We start from the raw sequence: 8,493 nt of genomic DNA, 5'->3' as shown, positions 1-8,493 counted from the left end.
GCTGTGGGAGGGGGGTAGAGCAAAGGGAGCAGAGGAAAAAGGGGAAGAGTTCCTTCTAGACTGTGAGTCCATTGTTGGGTAGGGACTGTGTTGCCAATTTGTACTTCCTAAGCGCTTAGTACAGTGCTCTGCACATAGTAAGCACTCAATAAATACTATTGATGATGATGATGATGATATGTTGCCAACTTGCACTTCCCAAACGCTTAGTACAGTGCTCTGCGCACACAGGAAGCGCTTCAATAAATGTGATTATTTATCGAGGGCCTAAGAAAGTGCTCAATCATCATCAATCGTATTTATTGAGCGCTTACTGTGTGCAGAGCAATGTACTAAGCGCTTGGGAAGTACAAGTTGGCAATATATAGAGACAGTCCCTACCCAACAGTGGGCTCACAGTCTACAAGGGGGATACAGAGAACAAAACCAAACATACTAACAAAATAACATAAATAGAATAGATACGTACAAGCAAAATAGAGTAATAAATATGTACAAACATATACATATATACAATAAATACGACTGATTGATTGATTCTCCCTAATGAGAACAGTCACCCCCCCAAAGCGCCCGTGGGTCGGAGTTAGCCTTAGCTGGGGTGGGGACGGGGCAAAGGATTTTTAGACTGTGAGCCCACTGTTGGGTACGGACTGTCTCTATATGTTGCCAATTTGTACTTCCCAAGCGCTTAGTACAGTGCTCTGCACACAGTAAGCGCTCAATAAATATGATTGATGATGATGATGATGATTTGGATGTTGTGGAGTTGGGAGGCCTTCTCCCTGGCTTGTTGGGAGGACAGGGGGGGAAAACATCCAGGAAAAAATCCTAAAAGCAAACAAAGATGGTCCGTGGGAGCAGAAGAGCCAATCTTTCACCCAAACCAAGGTGAAAAGAAAGAAGGCATCTACTACAGAAGCAGCCTGCCTCAGTGGAAAGCACCCGGGCTTTGGAGTCAGAGGTCATAATAATAACGATGGCATTTGTTAAGCGCTTACTATGTGCAAAGCACTGTTCTAAGCGCTGGGGAGGGGAAACAAGGTAATGAGGTTGTCCCATGTGGGGCTCACAGTCTTAATCCCCATTTTACAGATGAGGTACCTGAGGCTCAGAGAAGTTATTTATTTATTTTACTTGTACATATCTATTCTATTTATTTTATTTTGTTAGTACGTTTGGTTTTGTTCTCTGTCTCCCCCTTTTAGACTGTGAGCCCACTGTTGGGTAGGGGCTGTCTCTATAGGTTGCCAACTTGGACTTCCCAAGCGCTTAGTACAGTGCTCTGCACACAGTAAGCGCTCAGTAAATACGATTGATGATGATGATGAAGTGACTTACCCAAGGTCACACAGCAGACTTGTGGCAGAGCCGGGATTCGAACCCATGATCTCTGACTCCAAAGCCCGGGCTCTTTCCACCGAGCCACGCTGAATCCCGGCTCCACCACTTGTCGGCTGTGTGACTTTGGGCAAGTCACTTCACTTCTCTGGGCCTCAGTTAACTCAGCTGTAAAATGGGGATTAAGTCTGTGAGCCCCACGTGGGAAAACCTGATCACCTTGTATCTACCCCAGCACTTGGAACAGTGCTTTGCACATAGTAAGCACTTAACAAACACCACCATTATTATTATTATTATTATTATTATTATTATTATTTAGTCCCTAGGGTTTCATCTCAAGGGCTTTCGAGAAAACTACAGAGAGGGACCGCATATTCATGAAGTAAAGGCCAGTGCTCTGCACACAGTAAGCGCTCAATAAATACGATTGATTGATTAAAGGCCCAAAGGGTGAACAAAGCCCACGTACCCCCGGATCAGGCGACAGTACTCACACTTGGATTTGCTCCCCTTTTTCCGCCCCACGGCACTTCTGTACACAGCAGTAATTTAGTTATTTCATTCATTCAATCGTACTTATTGAGCGCTTACTGTGTGCACAGCACTGGACTAAGCGCTTGGGAAGTACAAGTTGGCAACATATAGAGACGGTCCCTACCCAACAGTGGGCTCACAGTCTTGAAGGGGGAGACTGAGAACAAAACATATTAACAAAATAAAATAAATAGAATAAATATGTACAAATAAAATAGAGTAATAAATACATACAAACATATATACATATATAGTTATTTATATGAATGCCTGTACAGACTGTGGGCAGGGAACGTCCCCCTCTCCATCCCCCCCCGTCTTACCTCCTGTATATATGTATATCTGTTTGTACATATTTATTACTCTATTTATTTATTTATTTATTTTACTTGTACATATCATCATCATCAATCGTATTTATTGAGCGCTTACTGTGCATATTTATTGAGCGCTTACTGTGCACCTGTATATATGCACGTACATATTTATTACTCTATTTATTTATTTTACTTGTACATATCATCAATCGTATTTATTGAGCGCTTACTGTGTATATTTATTGAGCGCTTACTGTGCACCTGTATATATGTATATGTTTGTACATATTTATTACTCTATTTATTTATTTATTTTACCTGTACATATCATCATCATCAATCGTATTTATTGAGCGCTTACTGTGTGCAGAGCACTGTACTAAGCGCTATCTATTCTACTTATTTTATTTTGTTAATATGTTTGGTTTTGTTCTCTGTCTCCCCCTTCTAGACTGTGAGCCCGCTGTTGGGTAGGGACTGTCTCTATATGTTGCCAACTTGTACTTCCCAAGCGCTCAGTACAGTGCTCTGCACACAGTAAGCGCTCAATAAATACAATTGATTGATTATACTGTACTTTCCCAAGCGCTTAGTACAGTGCTCTGCACACACAGGAAGCGCTTCCATAAATGTGATTATTTATTGAGGGCCTAAGATGTGCAGACCACTGGCCTAGGTGCTTGAGAGTGTGAAGCAGCGTGGCTCAGTGGAAAGAGCCCGGGCTTTGGAGTCAGAGGTCATGGGTTCGAATCCCGACTCCGCCACTTGTCCGCTGTGTGACTTTGGGCAAGTCACTTCACTTCTCTGGGCCTCAGTTCCCTCAGCTGTAAAATGGGGATGAAGACTGTGAGCCCACGTGGGACAACCTGATCATCTTGTATTCCCCCCCAGAGCTTAGAACAGTGCTGCGCACATAGTAAGCGCTTAATAAATGCCATTATTATTATAAAAAAGTTAGAACACGAGATCCCTCCCCGACTCAGTGTCTTTATCTGGAAATAACGCTGGTCTCCTGTATCTCCTTTGGATACGGGCCACTTTCAGATGAGGATTGGCTCAGTGGAAAGAGCCCGGGCTTTGGAGTCAGAGGTCATGGGTTCAAATCCCACTCCGCCAACTGTCAGCTGTGTGACTTTGGGCAAGTCACTTCACTTCTCTGCGCCTCAGTTCCCTCACCTGGAAAATGGGGGTGAAGACTGTGAGCCCCCGCGTGGGACAACCTGATCACCTTGTAACCTCCCCAGTGCTTAGAACAGTGCACATAGTAAGTGCTTAATAAATGCTATTATTATTATTATTTTTATAATCTCACCCTACTGGGTATAAAATTAACTGTAGGTGACCCGAGACGCGGAGATAAGGAAAGCAGGGACTCTCTGCTTCCGTCGTCCCGGTTTTAGGAAGGAATCAATCAATCAATCGTATTTATTGAGCGCTGTGAGCCCACTGTTGGGTAGGGACTGTCTCTATATGTTGCCAACTTGCACTTCCCAAGCGCTTAGTCCAGTGCTCTGCACACAGTAAGTGCTCAATAAATACGATTGATTGATTGATTGATTGCAGAGCACTGTACTAAGCGCTTGGGAAGCACAAGTTGGCAACATATAGAGACAGTCCCTACCCAACAGTGGGCTAACCCTACATTTTAAGAAAATCCGTTCCAAGATCTTAAAATAAAAACAACTCGAGAAATGGCAGGAGCAGCATGGCCTAGTAGAAAGAGCAGCGGGAATCAGAGGCCCTCGGTTCCAATTCTAGCTCTCCCAACTGCTTGCTGTGTGACGTTGGGCAAGTCTTATTTATTTATTTTACTTGTACATATCTATCCTATTTATTTTATTTTGTTACTATGTTTGGTTTTGTTCTCTGTCTCCCCCTTTTAGACTGTGAGCCCACTGTTGGGTAGGGACTGTCTCTATATGTTGCCAATTTGTACTTCCCAAGCGCTTAGTACAGTGCTCTGCACATAGTAAGCGCTCAATAAATCTGATTGATGATGATGATGAAGTCCCTTAAATTCTTTATGCCTTTGTTTCCTCACCTGTAAAATGGGGGTTCAATACCTGTTTTCCCTCACAGAAGGTGAGCCCAACGTGGTTAACCTGTACTTACCCCGGTGCTTAGAACAGGGCTTCACGCGTCAAAACCACCGTATAAAATAAACCAACTTGAATCCGAGAGACATCCACTGCTTTCCTTAAATTGGATTAATACCGTGAGTTGGTCAAGTCTCTAGGAGAGCAATCCTTGAGTTCTAAAAGAAAATCAAAACACAACTTTAACGAAAGAATGATCTACACACTAGAAAGCCAGGAGGGATTCAGAAATGCCCTAATACAGGCAGCCAAAGCTTTCCGTTAAAAGCAAAAACACTCGCCAAGAGCTGTAATTAAAATCCAACTTGAAATCTAAGCTTTACTACAAAGGAATCCTTGATCTGTATTCAATCAGTCGATCAATTGCATCTATTGCACACTTACTATGTGGAGAACTCTGCACTAAGCACCTGGGGAGCGCTTAGAACAGTGCTTTGCACATAGTAAGCGCTTAACAAATGCCATTATTATTATTATTATAAAACAGAATTGGTAGAGCCCATTCCCCGCCCATAACTAGCTTGCCGTCTAGAGGACCAAGCAAACCGAAGAATGGGGAGGACCAGGAAATACTGGTTTTCAGCTTGATTTCCTAAGGGAAGAAACTTTTCAATTAATTGGCCACCTTTTCATACCACCCTCTCCTTGGTGGCACAATAGCTGGTATTGATTTTATTATTATTACTACTAGTATTATTATATCATTAATATATAATAAGAGTGACCCAGAACTCTTCAATCCATTTCATACCTACCCACTAGGGCTATTTTAATATATAATTATTAGTAATAACAATAATATTAGTAATAATAATAATAATAATGGCATTTGTTAAGTGCTTTCTCTGTGCCAGGCACTGTACTAAGCTCTGGGGTAGATACAAGCACCCTGCCTTCTAAATCCATACTTGAGTTTGCAGCGTGGCTCAGTGGAAAGAGCCCGGGCTTTGGAGTCAGAGGTCATGGGTTCAAATCCTAACTCGGCCAGTTGTCAGCTGGGTGACTTTGGGCAAGTCACTTCACTTCTCTGGGCCTCAGTTACCTCATCTGTAAAATGGGGATTAAAACTGTGAGTCCCCCCCACCAGGACATCCTGATCACCTTGTAACCTCCCCAGCGCTTAGAACAGTGCTTTGCCCATAGTAAGCGCTTAATAAATGCCATCATTATTACCTCTAACTGAAATACATAAGATAAAGCAGTTGGCCTCACAGAACTTGTGCTCATTTTTAATTCATTCATTCATTCATTCATTCAATCGTATTTATTGAGCGCTTACTGTGTGCAGAGCACTGTACTAATGTGTCTCTCAAAGCATCGTTTGAGAACCAATGTCAGCTCAGTTAAATTCAGTCTATGTAAACTGTTGTATTAAACTCTCCCAAGCACTTTAATACAGTGACACTGCAACCGCTCAGTAAATACTACTTATTGATGACAAGGGCCATGGTGGCTTTACCAGTTGTATACAGTGACCCAGAACTCTTCAATCCATTTCATACCTACCCACTAAGGCTATTTTTCCCCCTTGCCTACGAAGACACTCAAATTTCAGGGACCACTAATGATAATTACTGTTTTAAGTATCAGTTCACCAACTGTACATTCCTTGAGGACAAGGAACATATTTAATAATTGCATTGTGTTTTTCCAAGTATTCAGTTCACTGCTCTGCACAGTCGGTGCCAAAAAAATGATCCTTCAACTACTAATAATAGTGATAAGAACTGGGAGATAGATATTTGGCCAAGAAAGGGCAACTTTGGGGTGGCTATGAAAGAAAGGAAATGATCTTTGTGTGCTTCAACTGGGCTGACAATAGCGGGTGAAGAATAGTGAAGTTTTATTTTGGGGTGACCTGGTCCAATCTGTCATACATTTTCAAAAGTGAAATGATCAAAAGCACCGTGGAGAAACCGTTGGCATATTATATCAATTAATATGGAGTCTCCATGGTTGTTGTGGCAAACGTGACTACCAACTCTGTTGTATTATACTCTTCCAGGCGCGTAGTACAGTGCTGTGCACACAGTAAGTGCTCAAAAAGACGTGACTGATGGATTGATTGATGGGAGACCCCATCCATATTATCGCAGGTAGAAGGGTCTTCCAATCTGTATGTGGATAAGTGGGTAGTTGGGGAGTCCCTAAATAACTTAATAATAATAATAATAATAAAGATGATGGCATTTGTTAAGCGCTTACTATGTGCCACGCACTGTACTAGGCATTGGGGTGGATACAAGCAAGCCAAGTAATACAACTATACAACAAATATAATACAACTCTGTTGTATTATATTCTTCCAAGCACGTAATACAGTGCTGTGCGCACAGTAAGTGCTCAAAAAGACGTGACTGATGGATTGACTGATGGGAGACCCCATCCATATTATCGCAGGTAGAAGGGTCTTCCAATCTGTATATGGATAAGTGGGTAGTTGGGGAGTCCCTACATAATAATAATAATAATAATAAAGATGATGGCATTTGTTAAGCGCTTACTATGTGCCACGCACTGTACTAGGCATTGGGGTGGATACAAGCAAGTCAAGTAATACAACTATACAACAAATACAATATACAACAAATATAATACGACTCTGTTGTATTATACTCTTCCAGGCGCTTAGTACAGTGCTGTGCACACAGTAAGTGCTCAAAAAAACGTGACTGATGGATTGACTGATGGGAGACCCCATCCATACTATCGCAGGTAGAAGGGTCTTCCTATCTGTATGTGGATAAGTGGATAGTTGGGGAGTCCCTACATAACAATAATAATAAAGATGATGGCATTTGTTAAGCGCTTACTATGTGCCACGCACTGTACTAGGCATTGGGGTGGGTACAAGCAAGTCAAGTAATACAACTATACAACAAATATAATACAACTCTGTTGTATTATACTCTTCCAGGCGCGTAGTACAGTGCTGTGCCCACAGTAAGTGCTCAAAAAAACGTGACTGATGGATTGATTGGTGGGAGACCCCATCCATACTATCGCAGGTAGAAGGGTCTTCCTATCTGTATGTGGATAAGTGGGTAGTTGGGGAGTCCCTACATAACTTAATAATAATAATAATAATAATAAAGATGATGGCATTTGTTAAGCGCTTACTATGTGCCACGCACTGTACTAGGCACTGGGGTGGATACAAGCAAGTCAAGTAATACAACTATACAACAAATATAATAGAACTCTGTTGTATTATATTCTTCCAGGCGCGTAGTACAGTGCTGTGTACACAGTAAGTGCTCAAAAAAACGTGACTGATGGATTGACTGATGGGAGAACCCATCCATACTATCGCAGGTAGAAGGGTCTTCCTATCTGTATGTGGATAAGTGGGTAGTTGGGGAGTCCCTACATAACTTAATAATAATAATAATAATAAAGATGATGGCATTTGTTAAGCGCTTACTATGTGCCACGCACTGTACTAGGCATTGGGGTGGATACAAGCAAGTCAAGTAATACAACTATACAACAAATATAATACAACTCTGTTGTATTATACTCTTCCAGGCGCGTAGTACAGTGCTGTGCACACAGTAAGTGCTCAAAAAGACGTGACTGATGGATTGACTGATGGGAGACCCCATCCATACTATCGCAGGTAGAAGGGTCTTCCTATCTGTATGTGGATAAGTGGATAGTTGGGGAGTCCCTACATAACAATAATAATAAAGATGATGGCATTTGTTAAGCGCTTACTATGTGCCACGCACTGTACTAGGCATTGGGGTGGGTACAAGCAAGTCAAGTAATACAACTATACAACAAATATAATACAACTCTGTTGTATTATACTCTTCCAGGCGCGTAGTACAGTGCTGTGCCCACAGTAAGTGCTCAAAAAAACGTGACTGATGGATTGATTGGTGGGAGACCCCATCCATACTATCGCAGGTAGAAGGGTCTTCCTATCTGTATGTGGATAAGTGGGTAGTTGGGGAGTCCCTACATAACTTAATAATAATAATAATAATAATAAAGATGATGGCATTTGTTAAGCGCTTACTATGTGCCACGCACTGTACTAGGCATTGGGGTGGATACAAGCAAGTCAAGTTGGACACAATCCCTGTCCCACGTGGGGCTCACAATTTCAACCCCCATTTTACAGATGAAGTAACTGCGGCACAGAGAAGTTAAGTGACTTGCCCAGGGTCAAACAGCAGACAAGTAGAGGGCCCGGG

This window comes from Tachyglossus aculeatus, chromosome 2, assembly GCF_015852505.1.
Source record: "Tachyglossus aculeatus isolate mTacAcu1 chromosome 2, mTacAcu1.pri, whole genome shotgun sequence".
NCBI classification, from domain to species: Eukaryota; Metazoa; Chordata; class Mammalia; order Monotremata; family Tachyglossidae; genus Tachyglossus; species Tachyglossus aculeatus.
This window is presented reverse-complemented; position numbering follows the sequence as displayed.